Below are 27474 nucleotides of genomic sequence, written 5' to 3'. Positions count from 1 at the left end.
TTTCAAATCAGTCTGAATGTGACTCGAAATTTCGGGATTAAAAACAATTCAGACCGCACCGACATATGCAAAATTTCGTATAATTTTTTAACCGTGGCCACAATATGGGATGTAATGCTAACACAAAGAATATGGGCTCCAAAAAACCTGTAAGAATTAGCAAATGGGCTGTAAATTATTTGAAATAATGGCAGATGGGTTGTATGCTGTTTTCCACAGGTTTGAGGCTTTCCACAGATGGCCTGTATACTGTTTTATGTCCATCCAACGGCCGTCGTGCTTCTTCAATCTCTGCTCTTCCTGCTCCAGCCGCTCAAACCAGCGCCGGCGGGACTGCCTGCTCGCTCCTCCCCATGGCCGGCTGTGCTGCCGCGCAGGCCTCACCGCCCCACCGTACTCCCATCGCTGTCCTAGCCATCTCTCTACTCACCCACACCTGCTGTTATTCTCCGGCGACGGCAGACGAACTAGTAAACCCTCGTACAGTCATACTCCCCTCCGCGTGGGAAACAAAAACAACGGCCGAGTCTTCCCTACCTCCGTGTCGTTCCCTTCCTAGGCCTCGCCGTCGTCCACCGCCCTGGTGCTCTCGGCGTGGCATGGTCAGCGTGGTCAACGACCGACATGCATCTGAAGTGGACTGTACGTGGAGAGGCTGACAGCTGGGTCCATGGCCGCACGCAAGGAAATGCATCCTTATTACGCGCAAAATAATGATTTCCTCCACCTGACATCTGGGATCCACCGAAACAGCCTCTGTATTTCGAGAAAAAAATGTTACCACCGCTGACAGCTCGGACCCACCAGCTATATCTTCGCACGCAAGGAAGTGCCTCCTTATTACGCACAAAAAATGAATACTCTCCCTGCTAGCTGGGACCCAGTATAGTGGGCCTACTAAGTTGATGGGGACGAAGGGCTTTGTCAAATTAGTCAATATGCACGATTCTAGCTCGACTGACCGTATGATGTCCATCCAACGGCCGTAGTGCTTCTTCAACCTCTGGTCTTCTTGCCCCAGCCGCCCAAAGCAACGCCGGTCATTCCGCCTGCTCCTGCCTCCCGTGGCCGGCTGTGCTGCCACGGAGGCCTCACCGCCCCCATACTACTCCACTCCACTCACCCACACCCCTGTTATTCTGCGGCGACGGCAGCGCAGCCGAACCCGTGAACCCTCGTACTCCTCTCCGCGTGGGCATCCACTGCCGCGTCTTCCCCAGCTCCGCATCGTCCCCTTCCTAGGCCTCGCCGTTGTCCACCGCCGTGGTGGTGTCGGTGCGGTGCGGTCAATGTGGTCAACGACCAAATTCCGTCGGAAGAATACTATACGTGGAGAGGCTGACAGCTGGGTCCACGGCAGTCGCAAGGAAGTGCCTTCTTATTACGCGGAAAATAATTATTCCTCCACCTGACAGCAGGGACCCACCGGAAGCCCACCGATATATTGCGAAAAAAACGTTTGCCCCTGACTCCTGGGACCCACCCGACGGGCCACCGTATTTGGCGAAAAAAAACGTTCCCCCTGCTATCAGCTCGGACCCACCGGAAGTGCCTCCTTATTACGCATAAAAAAATGAATACCCCCTGCTAGCTGGGATCCACCTTGGTGGGAGGCTGACCTGTGGGCCTACTAAGTTGACGGGGATGGAGAGCTTTGTCAATTTAGTCAATATGCATGATTCTAGCTCCAGTGACCGTATGATGTCCATCCAACGGCCGTAGTGCTTCTTCAACCTCTGGTTTTCTTGCTCCAGCCTCTCAAACCAGCGCCGATCGTGCCTCGTGCTCCTGCCTCCCGTGGCTGGCTGCGATGCGGCGGAGGCCTCACCGCCCCCTACTACTCCCACCACTGGCCAGGCCATCCCTCTACTCACCCACGCACCCTGTTATTTTGCGGCGACGGCAGCCTCACACCGCAGCGAACCAGTGAACCCTCGTACTCCTCTACGCGTGGGCATCCACTGCCGCGTCTTCCCCGGCTCCGCATCGTCCCCTTCCTAGGCCTCGCCATCGTCCACCGCCCTGGTGCTCTCGGCGCGGCGTGATCAACGTGGTCAAGGAACGGCTTCCATCGGACGTGGACTGTATGTGGAGAGGCTGACAGCTGGGTCCACGGCCGCAGCAAGGAAGTGCCTCCTTATTTCGTGCAAAATAATTATTCCTCCAACTGACAGCGGGACCCACCGGGTGGGCCACCGTATTTCGCCCCCCTGACTGCTGGGACCCACCAACTACATCTTCGCACGCAAGGAAGTGCCTGACAGTCGGGACCCACCTGGTCAAAGCGTACATAGCGTTGTCATTCTGGTCGCGAACGTGTACGTACATATATACTGGTCGATGTAGAGGCGCGCACGTGTCATAGTAGAGGCAGACAGGGTGCAAGAAATAAAATACGGCCACGTATGTGTACATACGGGCGGGGTCTCGAACGCCTACTCGCGCATACGTACGGCCAGGGCTCGTGTACATGGTTGGGTCGGAATGGAGAAACAACATCATCGTTGTGTTAATGGGGAGGCAACGGAATGCTTCCTGTTCATGGGGAGGCAAAAAAATGCGTCGTGTTCATGGGGAGGCAACAGAATGCGTTTTGTTCATCAGGAGGGCTTGGACGGAACAGGCGATGGAAACGAGGCCTGGCGTACCGCCCTCTGCCGGTGTCCTGGGCGGCTATTTTGTGCTTGCCACTCCGGAGTCGGTCTTCTTCTTCACCGTTAGCATACTTGAACGGAGGAAACGGCCTTGTGTTCGACTGGCCATGTTCGAAACGGGATCCTGTTCATCGGGAGGGGTGTGGCGTACCGCAAAACGGAGGAAACGGACCTCCTACGGTCGAAACGGGGGTCCTGTTGATCGGGAGGGGTGTGGCGTACCGCAAAACGGAGGAAACGGACTTGTGTTGGAGCGCTAGGTCGAAACGGGGGTCCTGTTCATCGGGAGGGGTGTGGGGTACCACAAAACGGGACTCCACGGGATACTGTTAATCTCCACCGTCGACCCCCTCCATCCTCGACGAGCTACTGTTCATCCACCGTCGACCTCCTCCAGCCTCCACCTGCGACTGTTCATCCACGGGCTCCTGTTCATCCAGCCTCCACCGCGCGCTACTCCACCGGCTACTGTTCAACCAGCCCTCTCCATGGGCTACTGTTCATCCTGCCCTCCAAGCGGTGGTCCTGTTCATCCAACCCTCCACGGGGTCCTGTTCATCCAGCCCCAATCGGCTCGATCTTCCGGGGTCATGTTCATGCAGAGGCAACACCGCGGGGTCCTGTTCATCCACCCCCACCGGGAACTGTTCATCCACCACCCCGGGCAACCCTCACTATTCATCCAGAGGCAGCATCGACCAGCTTCAGTTAGCAGCAGTAGCGAAGGAATCGCTCGATCGGGTTCAGTTAACAGCCATCGATCGATCGCTCGGGTTCAATAACGCGTAGCCTGCAGTGCAATCGCTTGGGTTCAGTTAGAACCCAATGCCTCGCTCGGGTTCAGTTAGAGCCAATGCCTCGCACACACACGCGTACGTGTACGAGAGAAGCACGCATCGCTCGGCCCCCGACCTCCCACCGTAACCGGGAACTCCCCGAAATTTTCCTCCCCCTTGCTTCTACCATGGTTTTTTCCGTCACGGACGGCCCAAAGAATGTCATGCAGCTGCGTCTCCAGCCCTCCCAGGACGAAAAGCCCATTTTCTATCTTGATTTTTTGTCATAGAAGTAGGAGCCCACCACATCTATGATGATACCGGGTTTTGTCACAACTATCGTCATAGAAGTGTCATATGTATGACAGAAAAAAATTCGTTCGGCCCAAAATTTCACGGATTTATCTTTTTTTTGTAGTGATAACCCGTAGACCTTTTAGGGTTAGTATTAATATTCCATATCACAGAGGGTAATTCTTCCACCCAACAACCCGACGTCCGTTGAAAAGGGACCATAAGCCAGGGTTCTAGACCTTTCAGGATTTCCTGATTGGCTCTTTCAGCTTGACCATTGGATTGGGGGTGAGCTACTGATGAAACATCAAGCCGGATATGCTCCCGTTGATAGAACTCTTCCATATCTCCTTGGGACAGGTTGGTGCCATTGTCAGTGATAATGCTATGTGGAAAGCCAAAACAAAAGATCACCTTCTACATGAATTGAACCGCCGTGGCCGCATCACACTTACTGACCGGCTCTGCCTCAACCCATTTTGTTAACTTGTCCACTGCCACCAAAAGGTGCGTCTTCTTATCTTTAGACCTTTTCAAAGGTCCAACCATCTCAAGCCGCCGGACTGCAAGTGGCCAAGTGATTGGAATCATCCGCAGTTCTTGAGCCGGCACGTGCGCCCGTCGTGCAAATTTTTGACACCCATCACACCTACTGACCAGGTCCTCCGCATCAGCATGAGCCGTTCGCCAGTCAAAACCATGACGAAAAGCTTTGGCCACAAGAGACTTTGAACCGGCATGATGGCCAAAATCTCCTTCATGGATCTCACGAAGAATTTCTTGACCTTCTTCAGGAGAGACACAACGTTGAAACGCTCCGGTGAAACTGCGACGATACAACTCACCATTGGAAATTGTCATTAACTTAGACCGCCGGGTTATCTGTCGAGCCAAGGAATCATCCTTCGGCAACTCACACCGGGTCATGTAAGACAAATATGGCATTGTCCAATCTGGAATGACATGAAGAGCCGCCACCAATTGTGCTTCTGGGTCACGAATAGCCAAGTCCTCTTCTGTAGGCAACTTGACAGAAGGGTTATGCATAACATCCAAAAAGGTGTTAGGCGGGACCGGCTTACGTTGAGATGCCAACCGGCTTAAAGCATCGGGCGCTTCATTCTTTCTGCGGTCAATGTGCTCCACCTGATAACCCTTGAAGTGTCCGGCAACAACATCAACCTCACGGTGATAAGCCGCCATGAGAGGGTCCTTGGAATCCCACTTTCCTGATACACGAGGAATCCCACGGCTTAAACTCATCTCTCTAGCCATTTGAAGCACATGGAGTAAGGCCTCATACACAGCTGCATTGTTAGTACAAGGAAACATCAATCGCAACAGATATCAAAATTTGTCACCTCGAGGAGAAGTTAAAACAACTCTAGCCCCCGAGCCTTCCAAATGTCTGGACCCATCAAAATGAATCGTCCAATATGTGTTGTCTGGCTTCTCTTTAGCTGTCTGCAACTCCGTCCAATCGTTAATGAAGTCCACCAGCGCTTGAGATTTGATGGCAGTACGTGGCACATACTTTAAACCATGAGACCCAAGTTCAATGGCCCATTTGACAACTCGCCTTGTGGCTTCTCTATTTTGAATAATATCCCCTAAAGGAGGAGAGCTAACCATAGTGATAGGATGACCCTGAAAGTAATGCTTAAGCTTCCGGCTTGCCATGAACACCCCATAAACAAGCTTCTGCCAGTGTGGATATCTCTGTTTGGACTCAATGAGCACTTTACTGACATAATAAACCGGCCTTTGAACCGGATGTTGTCGGATTTCGGGTTCCGTCAGACCCTTAAGGTTCGAACACTGGGGTGCGCGTGGAGATTATGCCTTCTACCTCCCCGTCTCGCAAAGATCTAAACTACTAAAAGAACTGCACAAGGGACGCAAGATTTATACTGGTTCGGGCCACCGTTGTGGTGTAATACCCTACTCCAGTGTGTGGTTGGTGGATTGCCTCCTGGGGCTGATGATGATAACAATACAAGGAAGAACAGCCTCGCGAGGGTCTGTTCTAGGCTGGGGTGATGAACTGTTAGGAGGAGTTCAGTCGCCCTTCTCTCTCTTTCTCTCCCTCTGATCTCGATCTGGTTCTCTCTCTTCCCCCCCTTGCTCTGTGGGCGGCTGGTTCTATTTATAGAGGCCCTGGTCCTCTTCCCAAATATTGAGTGGGAAGGGAGCCAACAATGGCGGGCTAATTTGAAGGGGGACAGCAAGTATCAACTATCCTGACAAAAGCAGTCTTCGCCTGCGCAAAGCTCTGGTGATGACGCTATCCTGGGCTCCATGGTGACCTCCGTCTCGTAGTCCTCCTGGTCTTGGTCTGGTTGCACCGAAATGGCAACCTTTGCCTAATGCCTCGGTACTCCGTGGCTGCGCTTGCCCCCTTTGCAGCAAAGAGGAAAGAAGGACGCTGCGCGCGCTGGCGCCCGCCTGGCGCCCTGTAACACCCTCGATGCGACTATATCTCCCACGTGTCGAGGCACGACTTAGAGGCATAATCGCATTGAAGGCATATGTCGCAAGTGAGGTAATCTTCACACAACCCATGTAATACATAAGGGAAAGAGATACATAGTTGGCTTACAATCGCCACTTCACACAATTACATGAATAAACATTACATCAATCAAATACACTCATGGTTCGACTACGGAACCAAAATAAAAGAAGAACCCCAAATGTGACAAAGGTCCATGATCGACCCCAACTAGGCTCCACTACTGATCCCCTAGAACGAAGCAAGACAAAGGACAAGATCTTCATCGAGCTCCTCCTGAGCTTGGTTGCGTCACCTGCATGGACTCATCGGCACCTGCAAACTGGTTTTGGAAGTATCTTTGAGCCACAGGGACTCAGCAATCTCGCACCCTCGTGATCAAGACTATTTAAGCTTATGGGTAAGGTAAAAGTATGAGGTGGAGCTGCAGCAAGCGACTAGCATATATGGTGGCTAAGATACGCAAAAGAGAGCGAGAAGAGAAGGCAAAGCATGGTCGATAAGAGTATGATCAAGAAGTGATCCTATAACAACCTACGTCAAGCATAACTTCAACAACCGTGTTCACTTCCCGGACTCCGCCGGAAAGAGACCATCACGGTTACACACGCTGTTGATTCATTTTAATTAGGGTCAAGTTTAGGTTTTCTACAACCAGACATTAACAAATTCCCATCTGCCCATAACCGCGGGCACGGCTTTTGAAAGTTCAAATCCCTGCAGGGTGTCCCAACTTAGCCCATGACAAGCTCTCACGGTCAACGAAGGAATAGACCTCCACCCGAGACATTCCGATCAGACTCGGTATCCCGGTACAACAAGAAATTTCCACAGGGTCAAACTAAACCAGCAACACCACCCAGATGTGCCGACAAATCCTGATAGGAGCTGCACATATCTCGTTCTTAGGGCACACCGGATGAGCAAGACGTCGGGTAAGCCAGCCCAGAGTTGCCCCTGGTAGCCTCGGACATCGCTCAGCTAGACCAAAACTTAGAGAAGCACTGGCCCGGGGGGGTTAAAATAATGATGACCCTTGGGCGCGCGACCCCCAAGGGAAAAGAAAAGGCTAGGTGGAAAATGGTAAAACCAATGTTGGGCATTGCTGGAGAAGCTTTACTTAAGGCGAACTGTCAAGGGGTTCCCGTAATAGCCCAACCGCGTGAGGAACGCAAAATCCGGGAACATAACAATGATATGACGGAAACTATGGCGGCAAGAGTGGAACAAAACACCAGGCATAAGGCCGAGCCTTCCACCCTTTACCAAGTATATTGATGCATTCATTAAATAAGATATATTGTGATATCCCAACTAGTAAATAAATGTTCCAACAAGGAACGGCTCCAATCTTCACCTGCAACTAGCAACGCTATAAGAGGGGCTGAGCAAAGCGGTAACATAGCCCATCAACGGTTTGCTAGGACATGGTGGGTTAGAGGTTTGACATGGCAATTGTGAGGCTGACAAGCAAATGGTGGGCATCGTAGCATTGGCATAGTAAGAGCGAGCAAACTAGCATAGCAAAGATAGTAGTGATTTCGAGGGTATGATCATCTTGCCTGAAATCCCGCAAGGAAGAAGAACGAGTCCATGAAGAAGACAAACGGAACGTAGACGAACGGGTCCTCACAAACGGACGTTATCGGAACCAACCCGAAGAAACAACACCGGAAAAGAGCAAACAACATAGTAAACAACCACCGCATAATCATGGCATGATGCGCAAACAAGTATGATGCATGTCCGATTTAAAGAGGGCATGGCATGGCAAAATGCACAAACAATTCGACAAATTAAGTGGAGCACAATATGCAACGGAGTTGCATATTGAAGAAAACACCACATGACTTATTTAGTTCGATCTCGTTTATGTACCCAACAAGATTAAATGTTGATTAACATGGCAAGAGGTGAAGCACAACAAAACTACCTATCTAGGCAAATTTAAATGAGGCCGGAAGCAACAAACAACAATTCCGGAAAATCCTCATATGCATAAATTAAGGTTTGGTACTGTTCTGCCCTAAACATTATTTTAGAGGTGTTAAACATGCAAGATGAGGGCACCATGTTAAACTAGGCAAAATTCTACCCCATTTACATATGAAGTTTATTAAAATCGGAGTTACGGTTATTTAGTTATGAATTAAATCATTTTAGCATGGCATAGAGCAAATTTAATGCAAACAACATTTTAAACATTTTAAACATAGGTGAAAGTTGCATATTATTAATCTACGCAAAATTCTGAGCAAGTTTCGTATATAAATCATTTTAATCCGATGCACGGTTAGTGAGTTATTAAATGCATGAAGTCTAGGGACTAAACTGTGAAACTGGCCGTCTCTGGAAATCAGGAAAAATCGCAGGCGCTGAAAAAAAATACTTCACGGGCCGAATCTGAGGAAGCCCAACAGCGAAGGAAAAAAGATAGAGGAGGGGGCGCTAGGGTCGGCTCACCCTGGGCCTTGGAGGCGCGGCCCCAAATGAAGAGGACGGAGGCCGAGGCGAGGCCGGCTGGAGCTGGGCCTTGGGGCGCTCGTGCTGGGGAAGCAGGCCAGTGGGAGATGGATCTGGCCCGGTTCGGAGGAGGTGGCCCACTCGGGCGCGGGCGATCTGGGCCTGGAGGCGCGGGAGGCTGGATCGCGGGGAGCTGGGCCTTGGCGGGGGCGCGGGCGAGCTGGGCTGGTGCGGAGGCCCACGAGGAGGGGCTCGTCTCCCTTGATCCCGATCGGATCGGGGAGGCAGGGGCGGCGGCGCCCGATGGTGAAGCCGGCGAGGGACGGCGGGGCTTCCCCGGCTGCGGCACGGGAAGCAGGGGGGATGGGGAGAGGCGGATCCGATGAGGGAAGGCCCGGATCGGGCGACGCCGCGGCAAGACGGGGCCGGCGGGGAGCTTGGTAGGTGGCAGCACGGGAGAAGTCCGGTGGGGTCGAAGCACGGTGGAGACAGGTGGCGGGCGGCGGACGGCGTCGGGGAGGACGAAGGCGGCGCCTCCCGGGCGGCGGCGCGAGGAGATGGACCCGCACGGGCCAGTTGCAGGCTTCCCGGGCCCGGCGGCGAAGTGGGGAGGCTGGGCGTTGACGTGGCGCACGGTGAGTGGAGGGGAAGCGGCGGCGGGGTGACGTGTCGCACTCTCATTGGGCGGAGTGAGGTGGCGCGCGGGGACGGACATGTCCGGCGCGGGCGAAATTGTCCGGCGGCGCGAGGTGGACGAAGGTTAGGGTTTGGACTGCACGAAAAATTCGGAGGGGATCACATATTTATAGGTAGAGGGGGCTAGGAGAGTCCAAAAGAGGTGCGGTTTTCGGCCACGCGATCGTGATCGAACGACCAACACGATGGAGCAGAGTTAGGTGGGTTTTGGGCCAAATTGGAGGGGTGTTGGGCTGCAACACACACGAGGCCTTCTCGGTCCCTCGGTTAACCGTTGGAGTATCAAACGAAGTCCAAATGGTACGAAACTTGACATGCGGTCTACTGGTAGTAAACCAAGGCCGCTTGGAAAGTATCGGTCCAATCCGGAAATGTTTAACCCCCACACAAGAAAGAAAGGTAGAAATGACCACCGGAAGAGAACGTAGCGCCGGAATGCAAAACGGACAACGGGAAAATGCTCGGATGCAAGTTTTGAAAACATGATGATGCAATGCACATGATGACATGATAAGATGCAACACGCAAGCAAATGACACGGCAACGACAGCGAATAACTAGACGACAACTGGCACATCAGTCTCGGGGCGTTACACGCCCTGATTCATCATGGCTTGCGTCACGGGCACCTCCCGAGGTACCCCGCCTTGATCTCTCCGCCTCCTCGCGAGCCAGCCTGACGAGGCCGTGCTTGAGGAAGCTCCATGTCGTCCGCCTCGCGAGGCTTGGCCCCTCGTGAGGGTCTTGGGTCTTGTGTTGATGAAGATGGGCCATGCTAGGCCTCCTTTGAGCCACGCCGCAGGCAGGCAAGTCTGGGGACCCCCGTTCCCAGAACGCCGACAGTAGCCCCCAGGCCAAGGAGCGCCTGGACTTGGCCGTGCCGAGAGGCGAAAGGGCAAGGGCGAAGCGCCGTGGGCCCTAACAGCCTGCGGCCTTGGGCGCCGCGTGGCGGTCGATGGGACGTGGGTGTCTCCACTTCCCCACGACGCCTCGGTGATCGCGCGAGTCGGACAAGTCCCTGTATGCAGATCGTGTCATGATTACCTGTGATCGCGGAGGCCGGCGGTTGGCCTTCGCCGGCTATAAGTACGGGGCTGCGCGTGCCCTTCCAGTCCATTCCTCCTTGCTTCTCCTTCTTCTTCATGGCCCCGTCAAAGAGATTCTCGGCCGGCGAGAAGGGGAAGACTTGCCGGGTTGAGCCCGCCTCTCCCCCACCCAAGCGTGGCAGAGGGCGCCCTTGCAAGCATCCTGTGGCCACCACGGCGGCTCCCCGCGGCCGTGGAGGTGATCTTCAGCACGGCGATGGGCGAGTGGCTGCAGCCGGGGAGCGCACTACAGCTGCGCGTCCCCCCAGGCCGCGCGTTCGTGCTGTTGAAGTGCTGCCGGAGTTCGTCGTGTGGTCGGCGCAGCCGGCTAGCACCCGGCTCCCACTTCCTTGCTTCCTCCTAGGCGAGCTCCCGGCCGGCGCCCCGGGTGGCCTTTGGCTCCAGGCCGACGGCTGCTGCAGCCGGGCCTCATGGGTCACCCTGGAGGTCTCCGCGGTCGGGAGCCTGTCCCTGGCCCGTGGTTGGCAAACGTTTGCCCGTGCGTGTGGCCTGGGCCGCCGGTGCACCCTACACTTCAAGTTCGACGGAGACGCCACCCTCTACGTGAGGGTGTTTGGGGAAGATGGTCGCCGCGAGGGGTGCTGCCCCGAGGGTGACGACCGTGGCCGGGAACCCAGCTCCAGTGACGATGGAGGGAGCAGCGCTCGCGCGGCTGGCGGTGCTCGGAGTTCCTAAAGCTTCTCTAGTTCTTCTTCAGGCGCGACTCCTCCAGCGGCGGCCGCGATCAGCCTGCACGCCACCGCACCCCGGTGAAGCGCGAGAGGGAGTCCGCTTGAGCTTCGGAGGTAGCCCGGGCCTCCCCTGCGGGCCGGTGTGAGGCGAGCTGCGCCGGATTTGTTCTTTCTTTTTCCCTTCTTCCTACGCAACAAAGACAATAGTGCGGAGCCCCACGGGGGCGTGTTTGGGTTGTTGCTGTTAATCACCGTTTCGCTTTGTTACCATCCCTTCCGGCTATGTGCCTGAGCGCGGATGGTTCCCGACCCCAGCCGTGGGGGGCAACCGACCCAGGCCCTTTGTTTGTGTCGCGACGCCTGTGGGGCTCGGACTGGAGGGGTGCTCTTGAAAGGGCCCAGGTCGCGAACTCTTTGAATGACTAGGATAGGAACGCTCGCGAGGGCGCTCAGCTACCCCCCTCGCGAGGCCTTGCGCAAGAGAAAACGAGACAGGAGAGCGAAAATTCGAAGAACCGCAAGCCAAGGACGGCAACAACTTCAATAAAACTTCAAATGAGAAGGAACAAGCCAACCGCGGAAAGCAAATGAAAAGCCGCGTCCGGCACCTAATCTAGTCTTTGATGTCTTCTCACCAGCGCGGAGCTAAGTGCTGCCACTGGGCATGGGAGGGAGCCCCAGGGCCTGAGGCCGGTGCTCCTGAGACTCCGGGGCGTGTACAGCTCCAACTCATTATTACGTGTGAGTGTCACGGGCGGCGAGCTTCACAGAGCTTCAAGGCATACTGCCTTGCTTCACAGGCTCCTGGGCCTTTTCCAAAGCGATCTTCACAGGCACTCGCCTTGCTTCACAGGCTCTGGGCCTTTTCCAAAGCGATAGCTTCACAGGCACTCGCCTTGCTTCACAGGCTCTGGGCCTTTTCCAAAACGCGATAGCTTCACAGGCACTCGCCTTGCTTCACAGGCTCTGGGCCTTTTCCAAAACGCGATAGCTTCACAGGCACTCGCCTTGCTTCACAGGCTCTGGGCCTTTTCCAAAACGCGATAGCTTCACAGGCACTCGCCTTGCTTCACAGGCTCTGGGCCTTTTCCAAAACGCGATAGCTTCACAGGCACTCGCCTTGCTTCACAGGCTCTGGGCCTTTTCCAAAAGGCTTCACAGGCACTCGCCTTGCTTCACAGGCTCTGGGCCTTTTCTGGGCCTTTTCCAAAACGCGATAGCTTCACAGGCACTTGCCTTGCTTCACAAGCTCTGGGCCTTTTCCAAAACGCAATAGCTTCACAGGCACTCGCCTTGCTTCACAGGCTCTGGGCCTTTTCAGGGGTAGAACCTCCGGAGGTGCTGGATGTTCCATGCATTCTGGACCGGCATTCCCTCCAGAGTCTCCAAGCGCGTGGAGCCGGGCCTGGAAACATGAACAACCTTGAACGGGACCTCCCACATGGGAGAGAGCTTGTGTAGTCCCTCCCTGGAGAGGACCCGCCTGAGCATGAGGTCTCCTACCTCAAGACTCCTGGGGCGGATGTTGCGGTAGTGATATCGCCGCAGCGCTTGATGATACCTCGCCTCTCGCAGCGCGGCCTCCCGGCGACATTCCTCCCCCAACACGAGGTCCATCCCCCGCATGGCATCCTACTGCGCCTCATCGAATGCCAGGACCCGCGCGGAGCGACGTCTGACCTCGTGAGGGAGGACCGCTTCCGCTCCGTAGACCAGGAAGAATGGGGTTTCTTCAGTCGGTTTGGTCGCGGTGGTGCGCATGGACCACAGCACGGACTGAAGCTCGTCGTGCCAACCTCTGCCACCAGCGTCCAGCTTCTTCTTGAACGTCCTGGTCTTGAGGCCCCTCAGGACCTCCGCGTTGGCTCGCTCGGCCTGGCCGTTGCTTCGGGGGTGCGCCACTGAGGCGTAGCATATCTGCGTTCCAAGGTTAGCATAGTATGTTTTGAAGAGGTTACTAGTGAACTGCGAACCGTTGTCTGTGATGATGCGATTCGGCACCCCGAACCGGCTTATGATGCCCTTGATGAACTTGACCGCGGAGCCCGCAGGGATGGCACGGACAGGCTCCACTTTAGCCCACTTGGTGAATTTGTCCACGACAATGTAGAGGTAGCGATAGCCCCCTGGCGCCCGAGGAAACGGGCCCAAGATGTCCAGCCCCCAGACTATGAATGGCCACGAAAGGGGAATAGTCTGCAAGCCTCCTGCTGGCTGGTGGATCTGCTTGGCGTGGAACTGGCAGGCTTCACAAGCTTTCACTAGTTCCATGGCGTCATTGAGCGCGGTGGGCCAGTAAAACCCACTGCGGAACGCCTTGCCGACGAGGGTCCGCGATGATGAATGATGTCCGTAATCTCCGCCGTGTATATCTTCCAGTAGCTCCTTCCCTTGCTCCCTGGAGATGCAGCGTAGGGATACATCGTTTAGTCGCTTCCGGTAGAGCTCTCCATCTCTGATGCAGTATGCCGTGGCCTGGCGTGCCACTCGCTCTGGCTCCTCCTCCTTCTCCGGCAGGGTCCCTTGCGTCAAGTAGCTCCGGAGCTCCATGATCCAACATCCCTCCTGAGGTTCCATCGTCAGGAGCAGGCGCGCTCCTGAGGCCAGGCCATAGGTCGGAGCTCCTGACGCAGGTGGCTGGGGGAGCTCCTCCAAGGGCTGAGCCATGTTTGATAATGACGGCAGAGCTGAGGGCTTGAAGAGCCGTTCCTCGAAAACGCCAGGCTCCTGGTGCAACCGTCTGGAAGCGCGTTTGGCGATATCGTCGGCCTCCTGATTTGTGCCACGGGGCACATGCTGCAGCTCCAACCCCCAGAATTGCTTCTCCATCATGCGGACTTCCACAAGGTAGGCTTGCATGTGCTCATCCTTCGGCTCGTACACCTTGTTGGAGAAGTTGACAAGGAGCTGTGAATCGCCCTTGATGGTGAGGCGTTTCACTCCCAAGGCGGCCGCGGCCTTCAAGCCTGCTATTAAACCTTCATACTCCGCTATGTTGTTGGAGACCGTTTCGCCTTGCTGGAAACAGAGTTGCACGGCGTAGTAGAGCTTGTCCTGTGTGGATGATATAAGGACTACCCCAGCTCCAGCGTCATGCCTAGAGAACGCCCCATCAAAGTACATGACCCAGCCTTCTGGCGCCTCGCTTCCCGGGGATAGGGACCGATCCTCATCGGCCTTGAGTCCTGGCGCCTCCGTCCACTCTGCCACAAAATCCGCAAACGCTGCTCCCTTGATGACCCTGGTCGTGCTGAATTCGAGCTAAAACGCTTGCAGTTCTATGTTCCATTCAGCGACCCTTCCAGCTGAATTAGGGCTCCTGAGCACTCTCTCTAGGGGGTACGACGAGACGACCTTGATGGGGTGACCCTGGAAATAGTGCCGCAGCTTGCGCGAAGCCACCAGTAGCGCGAGGAGGAGTTTCTGAGGCATAGGGTACCGTGCTCTTGCATCCCGCAGCACCGTGCTGACGAAGTACACTGGGTGCTCAACGAGGCGGAGTGCGTCAGTGCTGGTGGCTCCTTCCGGAGACCGTGGCGCCTCTTGAGGCAATGAGGACTCCTGAGACTGGCCATCTGGAAGAGGGGCCTCTTCCGCCTCTGGTGCGTCCCTCTGCGGCGGCTGATCCTCCTCAGATGCGGTGGTGGTTTCTGTAGGCCTTCCTTGTCCATGTTCTTCCTTGTCCTGGGTTGCTACCGTGGTTTTGACTCGGCGCTCCTCTCTGACTGCCACTAAGGCTGCGCTGGCGGAGTAAGGAGTGGCGGCGAGGTAAAGCACCAGGGGCTCCTGAGGGCGAGGTGCCACCATGACCGGTGGGCTGGTCAGGTATCTCTTGAGATCCTAGAATGCCCTGTCGGCCTCTTCAGTCCACTTGAAGGCCCCCCCTTTTCTTCATTACCTGGAAAAAGGGCAGGGCTCATTCTCCTAACTTGGGGATGAAGTGCCCTAGCGCGGTCACGCGCCCCGTGAGCTTCTGCATTTCTCTGAGGGTCTTTGGCGGGCTCATGTCTTCCACCACCCTGACCTTCTCTGGGTTAGCCTCGATGCCCCGGTGGGACACGAGGAAACCCAAGAGCTTGCCCGAGGGGACTCCGAACACACACTTCTCTGGGTTGAGCCGTAGGTTCACTGCGTTGAGGCTCGCGAAGGTTTCCTCCAGATCCTATATCAAGGTCCCGGCCTCCCTAGACTTTACCATGATGTCATCGACGTAAGCTTCAACATTCTTCCCGAGCTGCGGTCCCAAGGTGATGTGCATCAGCCGCTGGAAGGTCGCCCCTGTGTTACACAGCCCGAATGGCATGCATGTGTAGCAGTAAACCCCACACTGGGTCAGGAAGGCCGTCTTCTCGACGTCTTCTACCGCCATCTTGATCTGGTGATACCCGGAGAAGGCATCCAGGAAGCATAACAGGTCGCATTCCGCAGTGGAATCGACGATCTGGTCGATGCGGGGGGAGCGGGAACGGATCTTGCGGGCATGCCTTGTTGAGGTTGGTGAAGTCGACACACATACGCTCCTTCCCTCCCTTCTTTGGCACAACGACAGGGTTGGCCAACCAATCTGGGTATCGGACCTCGCGGATGACCCCTGCGGCCTCTAATTTGCGGGTCTCCTGGACGATGAAGGCCTGCTTTTCTGTGGACTGCCGCTTGGCCTTCTGCTTCACAGGGCGCACGTTGGGGCACACGTTGAGGTGGTGCTCGATTACACTTCTGGGGATACCTGCCAACTGGTCTGGCTCCCAAGCGAACACCTTCTTGTTTGCACGCAGGAACCTGACCAGGGCCTCTTCCTTCTCGGGTTTGAGGTGCGCGCCTATGGTGAAAGTGGCGTTGGTGGACCCGTCCTCATCGACGGGTATCTGCTTGGTTTCCGCCTTGTCTTGGGTGAACAACTGCTTCTTCTTGGCGGGTGCAGCCCCCTTGGCCTCGGGGGTCTCCAAGTTGGCGTGCTGTGCCGACGCCGCCGTCTTGAAGGCGAGCTTGAGCGCCCGCAGCGCGTCCCTGGTGTCCTCGTCCACAGTGAGGACACCGTTGCTCCCGGGCATCTTCATGAGGTTGTACGCCGGGTGCGTCGTGGCCATAAATTGGGCCAGCGCTGGGTAGCTGAGGATGGCATTGTAGGGGAGGCCGATGGGGGCGATGTCGAAGTCGACCAGCTCCGTGCAGAAGTTGTCGTAGGTGCCGAAGGTCACTGGGAGCCGGATCTGTCCCAAGGAACTGGACGACTTGCCCCCGACTCCTGAGAAGGGCCGGCTGGGTTGCAGCCATTCCAGAGGTATGCGGAGGAGGTTGAAGGCCTCGCCCGAGAGCATGATGAGGCCCGCGCCGCCATCAACGAGGGTCCTGGTGATGGCCACCTGGCAGATGGTGGGGGTGCACAACATGGGGAGTGCGCCCGAGCTGGCCGAGTTGGAGGGGTGGTCCTCCGAACTGAAGGTCAGGTCGATCTCGGGCGCCGTCCGATCCGGGGGAGCCCCCTGCCATGTGGAAGCGGCGTTGACCCGGCGGAGGAACGGCTTGACGTGATGGCTTGTGGGCGGCGCCTGCGAGCCGCCCAGGAGGGCCGCGACGACCTGGGGTGTTGGTGTAGCGCGATGGGACGACGCAGGAGAGCCCCCTGCGGTGCGGACAAGCTCGGCGACGCGGCCGAGGCACTCTTCGTAGACGTCGTCGACGGGGCGGTAGCGCAGGAGCTCATTTGCTGCGAGGAACGCAGCTCGAGCCTCCAAGGGTGCGCGGAGCGCCCGGGACGAAGAACCAGCTAGTGCAAGCGATGGAGCAGCGGTGTGGCCGTCTTGCCGCACGGAGGGATGCTGGGACGACGCTTGCTGCTCGCCCCCCGCCGGGCCGCTGGCGGTGTTGACGGCGGGCGACGGGGAACGACGAGGACGGCCGCCGACGGGCATCGTCTGGGCGACGCGAGAAGCGATGGCGGCCCGGCGCTCGGCGCGGGCCCGACGTGTGTCGGACATGGATGCGACAGTCGGAGGAGAACGGGGCGGTGGACGACGAATTCCGGCGCACCCCTACCTGGCGCGCCAAATGTCGGATTTCGGGTTCCGGCAGACCCTTAAGGTTCGAACACTGGGGTGCGCGCGGAGATTACGCCTTCTACCTCCCCGTCTCGCAAAAATCTAAACTACTAAAAGAACTGCACAATGGACGCAAGATTTATACTGGTTCGGGCCACCGTTGTGGTGTAATACCCTACTCCAGTGTGTGGTTGGTGGATTGCCTCCTGGGGCTGATGATGATAACAATACAAGGAAGAACAGCCTCGCGAGGGTCTGTTCTAGGCTGAGGCGATGAACTGTTAGGAGGAGTTCAGTCGCCTTCTCTCTCTTTCTGTCTCTCTGATCTCGATCTGGTTCTCTCTCTTCCCCCCCCCCTTGCTCTATGGGCGGCTGGTTCTATTTATAGAGGCCCTGGTCCTCTTCCCAAATATCGAGCGGGAAGGGAGCCAACAATGAAGGGCTAATTTGAAGGGGGACAACAAGTGTCAACTATCCTGACAAAAGCAGTCTTCGCCTGCGCAATGCTCTGGTGATGACGCCATCCTGGGCTCCATGGTGACCTCCATCTCGTAGTCCTCCTGGTCTTGGTCTCGTTGCACCGAAATGGCAACCTTTGCCTGATGCCTCGATACTCCGTGGCTGCGCTTGCCCCCTTTGCACAAAAGAGGAAAGAAGGACGCTGCGCGTGCTGGCGCCCGCCTGGCGCCCTGAGTCGTCATGGCTTGCGTCACGGGCACCTCGCAAGGTACCCCACCTTGATTTCTCCGCCTCCTCGCGAGCCAGCCTGACGAGGCCATGCCTGAGGAAGCTCCGTGTCGTCCACCTTGCGAGGCTTGGCCGCTCGGGAGGGTCTTGAGCCTTGTGTTGATGAAGATGGGCCATGCTGGGCCTCCTTTGAGCCACGCCGCAGGCCGCAGGCAGGCAAGTCTGGGGACCCCCGTTCCCAGAACGCCGACAGATGTTCCTTGCCAGCCTCCTTGCGCTCGACAACAATGGCCACACTGACAGCATGTGTGTTAGCAGCCACATATAACAATAGCGGCTCCTTTTCAATCGGAGCAGCAAGAACCGGCAGTTCAGCGAGCTGTCTTTTCAGATCATCAAAGGCAGAATTGGCAGCATCACTCCAGACAAAATCATCCGTCTTCTTCATCATTTGCTACAATGGCATAGCCTTCTCACCCAACCGGCTTATGAACCGGCTCAAAGCTACAACGCGACCCAGCGGCCGCTGAACGTCATTGATGCACGCCGACTTAGCGAAAGATGTAATTGCCTTAATTTTTTCCAGGTTAGCTTCAATGCCTCTGTTAGACACCAAAAAGCCCAAAACCTTGCCAGCTGGGACTCCAAAAACGCACTTGGCCGGGTTAAGCATCATCTTGTAGACCCGGAGGTTACCAAAGGTTTCCTTCATATCAGCTACCAAGGTTTCCTTCTCTCTGGATTTCACCACTATATCGTCCACATAAGCATGAACATTACGCCCAATCTGATTATGAAGGCAATTCTGTACACACCGCTGATAAGTCGCCTGGGCACTCTTAAGCCCAAAAGGCATAGACACATAGCAGAAGGCTCCAAACGGAGTAATGAAAGCCATCTTCTACCGGTCCTTAACTGCCATTTTTATCTGATGATAGCCAGAATAAGCATCCAAAAAGCTCAAACGCTCACAACCCGCCGTAGTATCAATGATTTGATCAATACGAGGGAGAGCAAAAGGTTTAGCCGGACAAACTTTGTTTAAATCTGTGTAATCCACACACATACGCCAAGTGTCGTTCTTTTTTAGCACAAGCACCAGGTTAGCCAACCACTCTGGGTGAAAAACTTCAACAATAAACCCGGCCGCAAAGAGCCGGGCCACCTCTTCTCCAATAGCCTTACGCCTTTCCTTGTTGAACCACCGATGAAACTGCCTGACCGTCTTAAACTTGGGGTAAATATTGAGAGTGTGCTCAGCGAGTTCTCTTGGTACACCCGGCATGTCAGAAAGCTTCCATGCAAAGATGTCCCGGTTCTCACGGATGAACTCGATGAGTGCGCTTTCCTATTTGGGATCCAAGTTAGCACTGATAATGAATTGTTTGGATGAGTCACCAGGCACAAAATCAATCATCTTGGTATCGTCAGCGGACTTAAACTTCAGCGCCGGCTCATGTTCCGTGGTTGGCTTTTTGAAAGACGTCATGTCCGCCGGGTCGACATTATCCTTGTAAAACATCAATTCCTCTGTTGCACAAACAGATTCGGTGTAAGCAGCGTCACCTTCTTCGCATTCCAAAGCTATCTTCTGACTTCCATACACCGTGATAGTGCCCTTATAACCCGGCATCTTGAGTTGCAGATAAACATAACACGGCCGTGCCATGAACTTTGCATAAGCCGGCCGTCCAAACAGGGCGTGATACATGGTTTTGATTTTGACCACTTCAAAAGTTAACTTCTCCGCCCTAGAATCATGCTCATCTCCAAAGGCTACTTCCAGCTCAATCTTGTCAACAAGATATTCCGACTTACAAGGCACTACTCCATGGAAAATGGTGTTGGATGTCTTAAGACTTTTGTCAGTCAACCCCATGCGATGGAACGTCTCATAATACAAAATGTTGAAACTACTGCCTCCATCCATGAGTACTTTAGTGAATTTGTATCCACCAACCTGAGGGGCCACCACCAAAGCCAGGTGACCCGGCTTATCGACCCGGGGAGGGTGATCTTCTCTACTCCACACAATAGGTTGCCCAGACCATCTCAAATAACATGGAACCGCCGGCTCAACAGTGTTCACATGTCTCTTATGAAGTTTCTTGTCCCTTCTGCATAAACTGGTGGTGAATAGGTGATACTGCCCACTGCTCAGCTGCTTTGGGTTACTCTGACACCCGGATTGCTACTACTGCTGACTACCTTGGCCAGATTGCTGATTATAGCCACCTTGATTGCCTTGAGGGCCCTAGCCATGAAAACCGCCGCCGCCTGAGCCGCCACCAGGGCCATGAAAACCGCCGCCGCCTGAGCCGTTGCCAGGTCCATGATTACCGTCGAACATGTTAGAATTCTTTAAGGCCTTCATGGTTGTACAGTCTTTCCATAGATGGGTGGCCGGCCTCTCCCAGGTGCCGTGTCTTGGACAGGGTTCATTCAGCAACTGCTCGAGGGTGGGACCTGACCCGCCTGACCGAGGAGGTGGTCTCCCCTTATGCCGTTGATTGTTGCCCTGTGCGTTGGTGTTAGCCACAAACTCCAGACTACTGTCAGCCTTACGTTTATTATTACCTCCTTGATTTGTTGGGTTATGCTGATGACCTTTGTCATTCTTCTTTCCCTTCCCTGTCTTCTCTTCGTCAAATGCGGGATCCTTAGTACTATCAGAATCGGCGTACTTGACTAGAGCCGCCATCAGCGGGCCCATGTCATCATGTCATTGCAATCACGATTGAGCCGCCCCAGTTTCTGTTTCAGAGGTTCAAAACGGCAATTTTTCTCCAACATTAAGACCGCGGAGCCGGCATCCATCTTATCAGATGAATGTATTATCTCTTTCACCCGGCGCACCAATGGGTCGTGGATTCACCTTCCTCTTGCTTGCAATTAGCCAAGTCCACAATCGACATGGGTTGCTTGCATGTGTCCTTGAAGTTCTGGATAAACCGGGTGAGGGAGTCCTTGATTAGGGGGTCTCCAGATAGTCGGACTATATCCTTTGGCCGGACTATTGGACTGTGAAGATACAAGATTAAAGACTTCGTCCCATGTCCGGATGGGACTCTCCTTGGCGTGGAAGGCAAGCTTGGCAATACGGATATGTAGATCTCCTCCCTTGTAACCGACTTTGTGTAACCCTAGCCCCCTCTGGTGTCTATATAAACTGGAGGGTTTAGTCCGTAGGACAACATACAATCATACCATAGGCTAGCTTCTAGGGTTTAGCCTCTACGATCTCGTGGTAGATCAACTCTTGTAATAATCATATCATCAAGATCAATCAAGCAGGACGTAGGGTATTACCTCCATCAAGAGGGCCCGAACCTGGGTAAACATCATGTCCCCGGCCTCCTGTTACCATCCACCTTAGACGCATAGTTCGGGACCCACTACCCGAGATCCGCCGGTTTTGACACCGACATTGGTGCTTTCATTGAGAGTTCCACTATGTCGTCATCATAAGGAGGGATGGCTCGTCTTGTTGTCAAGGACAACATCACCTCTGGGGGAGCCCTGGCTGGAGGCCAAACTCTTCGACTAGGCGGCTTCGTCATGACCGCCCGCTCGGCCGCTGCGCCAACGATGACTTCTCGGGTCATGGAAAATAACCGCCACATCGGCTCGAAATTCACCGAGCAGATGGATCCAATGGAGCTCTCCTCTTTGAACAAGCTCTTGGATCGCATCGCCGCTCTGGGAGTCGCTATGGATTATGGTCAGATTGGGCTTAAACCCGAAAAAGGGGGATTAACTCTTCGCCAGTCACCCATAAAATAGCTGTGGTGGAGGAGCAATGCGGAGATTCTCCCTCTATCCTGAAGATGAACTATGTACGGATTACCGAGCTCTCCGAGACGGATACCCGCCCACGAGAGGACATCGCCCTAACCCCGAACCTAGAATCAGGCTGCATATCGAACTTGCGGGGCAACATCCCGGAACCCAAACTTCCAAGATCGGAAACTCCCCCGCCCCTGGGTCTCAGATTAGGTCAAGGTCTGGACTTAAATCCACCCACCCACCCAGATACAAATGATATTTCCCACATTAGGCAAGAGCCCCAGGAGACAGTACATCACTATTGGGCCAGATTCCTCCTTGTAATGAACAAGGTCAAGGACTGTCAAGAGGAAGACACAATTTCATTCTTTTGCAACAATTGCACGGACAAAGGAATCCTCAACGCCATAAGTCGATGTGACATAGCACACTTCACTGACTTGGCGGCCATAGAACGGAAGTACTGTGCGATGGAAAGCGCCTAGAATACCCAAACAAAATTTTGGGATAATCCGGCTCTGACAAAACCCCCAGTCCGAACTAAAAGGGTGCACTCTCATAAGTCGCCCGACTCAATTACAAAGAAGCAAAAGCCCACTATAGGGCATGGAACCGTATTGGAGGGATGGCTTAACGGGCCCTGCAAAATTCATAGTACAGCGGATACCATACCAACACACAACCTTAGAGCATGTTGGGTACTCCGGCTGGTGGCCAAGAGCGGTGAGGATCTCCTCATCCAAAACACCTCAGAGCACCATCCCGTGGATAACAATACAGTATGGACAGTCTTCGAGACCTTCTCCTCAAATAATTGGCGTAAGCGAGCACTCCGCAACCTTGTCGAAGTCTACCATGTGGCAGCAATGAATCCATGGAGCGACACGGCTATCACCTTCAATGCCAGTGACGAACCTAAATTCTGAATAGCCCGAGCACCAGCTGCCTTGGTCCTCAGTCCAATTGTGGATGGCTTTCGGCTCACTAAGGTGCTCATGGACGGCGGCAGTGGATTAAACCTCATTTATGAGGAGACTCTTCAAAAAATGGAAATAGACAGAAACCGTATTGAGCAAAGCAGCACGCCCTTCCGAGGACTCATCCCTAGTCGGGAGGCACGTTGCGCTAGGAAAATCACACTAGATGTGGTATTCGGCACTCCAGAGAATTACAGCTCCAAAGAAATTACATTCCAAGTGGCCCCATTTAGTAGTGGATACCACACCCATCTAGGGCGGGAGGCATTCATGATCTTCCAAGCCATACCCCATTACGGGTACATGAAGCTCAAAATGCCCGGGCCCAATGGAATCATCACTCTAGCTAGTGATCCGGACATAGCACTCCGCGCCGAGAACAAAACAGCCGCACTGGCCCTCGAGGCATTATCCGAAGCCCTTGTGGCGGAGGAATTAACCATGCTGCGCTCTACAGTGGACAGGGATGACGTGATACTAGACAAAATATCCAAGTCCACTTCTTTTAAACCAGCGGATGAGATACTCAAATTCCAAGTCCATCCAACGAACCCCACAAAAACATCATCCATCGGGGCACAGTTAAACCCCGTTGTAGACGCCGCACTACGGAAGTTCCTGCGCGAGAATTGGGACATATTCGCCTGGCATCCTTCAGACATGCGTGGAATCCCATGCAGGCTGGCCAAGCATAGCCTTCACATTCTAAAGGGATTCAAGCCGGTCAAGCAGACTCTTCAGCGTTTCTCCGAACCTAAGCAACAAGCCATGGGAGAGGAGCTAGCCAAGATACTGGAGGCCGGATTCATTAGAGAAATAAAGCATCCGAACTGGCTAGCAAACCTGGTGATGGTACCAAAGAAGGACAAATCCTGGCTCCTATGCATCGAGTTCAAGGACCTTTATAAGGCTTTCCCAAAGGATCCCTTCCCCCTCCCTCGCATCGATCAGATTATCAACGCTACCGCAGGACACGACTCATTGTGCTTCCTCGATGCATACTCCGGTTACCACCAAATTAAGATGGCGGAGTCCGATCAAGCCGCAATGACATTTATCACTCCATACGGCCCCTTCTGTTTTAACACAATGCCCTTCGCGCTCAAAACCGCCAGTGCAACGTATAGGCGCATGATTCAGACATGTCTGGAAAAGCAGATCGGCAATACAATGGAGGCATACGTCGATGATGTGGTCGTTAAAACCAGACACGTCGACTCCTTAATAGATGACTTGAGGCTCATGTTCGACAATCTCCGAACATACGACATTAGGCTCAATCCGGAAAAATGCGTTTTCGGCGTACCCGCCGGAAAGCTCCTGGGCTTTATCGCCTCCAGCAGAGGAATTCGAGCAAATCCGGCTAAGATCCGGGCCCTGTCGCACTTGGCTATCCCAACTGACCTCAAGCAAATCCAGAAGTTAACTGGATGTGTGGCGGCCTTAAGCCGCTTTATCTCCCGATTAGGAGAAAAGGCACTCCTCTTCTATCGCCTTCTTCGGCGCACCGAACACTTCGAGTGGACGGATGCAACCACGGCAGGATTGGAAGAAATAAAAGCCATCTTGGCCACCAACCAAATCTTGGCCGCACCAAATGTTGGAGAACCAATGCTGTTATATATAGCGGCAACTCACCAAGTTGTAAGCGTAGTGCTCGTCGTTGAGCGAGAGACGAACGGACATAAATTCCCACTTCAAAAGCCAGTATATTATGTATCCACTGTCCTCACTCCATGCAAATCACGGTACCCACATTATCAAAAGATAGCATACGCGGTATTCATGGCATCTCGGAAATTACGACACTACTTTCAAGAGTGTTCTATTACGGTGGCCTCAGAAGTACCACTCAACGACATAATAAACAACCGCGATGCCACGGGCCGGATTGCCAAATGGGCTATCGAGCTCCTCCCGTTCGACATAACATATAGACCACGGCGAGCCATTAAGTCGCAAGTACTGGCTGATTTCGTCGCCAAATGGACAGAAGCCGAACTCCCTAAAGAGTACAGCGCATACTCCAATTGGATCATGTACTTCGACGGCTCTAAAATGCTGGCTGCTCCGGGGGCTGGCGTCGTCCTGACGTCCCCCACCGGAGATACAGTGCAATACGTACTCCAAATACTATACACAGACTCTAATAACGCAGCCGAATACGAGGCCCTATTACACGGTCTCTGGATGGCAGTTTCCATGGGCATTCAACGTCTGGAGGTGCGTGGGGACTCGAACCTCGCAATATCTCAAATAAATGGAGACTTCGATGCCAAGGATCCGAAAATGGCGGCATATCGCAACGCCATCCTCGAAATGTCAGCTCGGTTCGAGGGCTTGAATTCCACCATGTGGCTCAGGAAAACAACCAGGCGGCGGATATCCTCGCCCATATCGGCGCTAAGCGCGACCTTGTCCCACCTAACATCTTCCTGGAAAAACTGTTTAAGCCATCCGTGGTATGGGAAGGGGACACTGGTAACAATAGTCCGGACCCGTCCAAAACACCAGATACTGAACACTCTGACACAATCGGAGGCTCTGCCATCGAAATAACACCTTCAGCCCACATGATAATGGCCATCATCGCCCCGTGGACGGAACCATTCCTGGCCTACCTAACCAGGCAGGAACTACCGTAGGACCAAAATGAGGCACGCTGCATAGTGCGGCAATCTAAAGCCTACAAGGTCCACGAGGGAGAGCTTTATAAGAAAAGCACTACCGGAGTCTTTCAAAGGAGCATCTCCAAAGAGGAAGGGTGGAAGCTTTTGGCAGAAATCCATGCTGGACTTGGCGGCCATCACGCCGCAGCCTGGGCCCTTGTAAGCAAGGCCTTCCGTACAGGTTTCTATTGGCCGACGGCCCAAGCAGATGCACAACATCTGGTCCTACATTGCGTCGGTTGCCAGCTTTTTGCAAACCAAAGCCATATGCCGCCTACCGCTCTCCAAACAATCCCCATTACTTGGCCCTTCGCGGTCTGGGGGCTTGATATGGTCGGACCCCTTAAAGGGGGAACCCATAAGAAAAAATACTTACTAGTCATGGTGGATAAATTCACCAAATGGATAGAAGCCAAACCTGTCAAAACGGCTGAATCCGGACAGGTGATAGACTTCATATCTAGGGTTGTACACCGTTATGGCATCCCCCACAGCATCATAACTGACAACGGCATGAACTTTACAGCCGACAAGGTGAAACTTTGGTGCAGCAACATGGGCATCAAGCTCGATTATGCTTCTGTCTATCACCCGCAAACTAATGGTCAAGTCGAGCGAGCAAATGGTCTCATCATGAGCGGCATCAAACCCAGATTAGTGCGTTCCTTAAAGGAATCAAACACACACTGGGTAGAGGAGCTCGACTCCGTACTATGGGGGCTGTGGACCACGCCGAATCGCACTACCGGATACACACCATTTTTTATGGTGTACGGCGCAGAGGCGATTCTGCCTTGCGACATAATTAGTGACTCACCTCAAGTGCGGATGTACGAAGAAAAAGAGGCCGAGCTTGATCGGCAAGACAGTTTGGACGACCTCAAGGAGGAGCGCGACATGGCAAAAGACCGTTCTGCATTTTTATCAGCAACAGGCTCGAAGGTATCAAAGTAGAGAAGTACGGGCCAAAATCTATAATGTTGGTGAACTAGTTCTACGCCTACCGGAGAAGAAAAAGAACAAGCTCAAGCCCAAATGGGAAGGTCCCTTCATTATTGACCAGGTTCTGACCGGTGGAGCGTACCGTCTGTGGGATGCATCGGACAATCGACTCGAGCCAAACCCATGGAACGCAGCCAGACTTTTATTTATTTTGATACATGCCCCAGACGTTTATAGCATGCGTCTCTTTTCGCAGTTCGGACATGCACATTAGGGCATGCGTACCCAGGGAAAGGAAGCCTTAATGGAACTATTCTCCCTGGAAGATGTTTCTTACTATCCATGGAGTATAACATAGCTAGTTGGGTACTTGTCTGTTCAAGCACTTATGACCCCTACGCCTGGTTTCCATGCATACCCCGGTTTCTACATAGCCGAGCGGGTATTCGGATACACTCCGGACTATTGGGTCCAGAGGTCGAAGCGAAAAGGTCCGCCATGACAAATGATTTACAATCTGGCTAGGGACATTATATATGTCACTTGAAGTACACAATCACTAAGACTGATTAAATTCTTCTTCTATACCATCCAACAGGCTGTCTAGACTACAATCCTGTTGGGAATACTTTGCGGCTAATTCTACTTGGTCATACACCAAACTGATGGGGATCTCTTTCCCATTGGGCCCCACAGGTCCGACCTCGGCCATGTGGTTTGGGTCAGCTTTGGTATATCGCGTCTTCACCATAGCCCAGGCTTCCCTTGCACCTTGTCGGCAGGACGATATCTTCCATAATCGGAAGCGCCTCCGCGCTCCCTTGAGCTTCTCTATAAGCTCCCCCATGCCTCCTGGCGGGGGCGCGGATGGCCACAAGGCTTGGGCAATACCATGCATGACCTGCCGAACTTGTTCGTTCTATCATGAGAGCTCTGGTAGAAGATCACCTGCAGACCCGGGAATCTCCTCCGTGGGACGACCCGTCAGCATACCTGCAGTCATAACTCTATTAGCCGGTTTCTTTGCCGAACTCCTTCCAAAGTTTGTTCAAGCACTTACTGAAAATGCCGCATCGAAGCCGCTTATTCTCCTTCACGGAGTCCGCAAGATGGGCTCGGACATCTTTCAGTTCCATGCCCAGCTACATATGGGCGTTCTAGAGATTATTTTTCTCCTACCTGACTAGTGTAAGCACGCGCTCG

Source organism: Triticum urartu, chromosome 2 (assembly GCF_003073215.2).
Source record: "Triticum urartu cultivar G1812 chromosome 2, Tu2.1, whole genome shotgun sequence".
Lineage (NCBI taxonomy): Eukaryota > Viridiplantae > Streptophyta > Magnoliopsida > Poales > Poaceae > Triticum > Triticum urartu.
Note: the sequence above shows the minus strand (reverse complement) of the source record.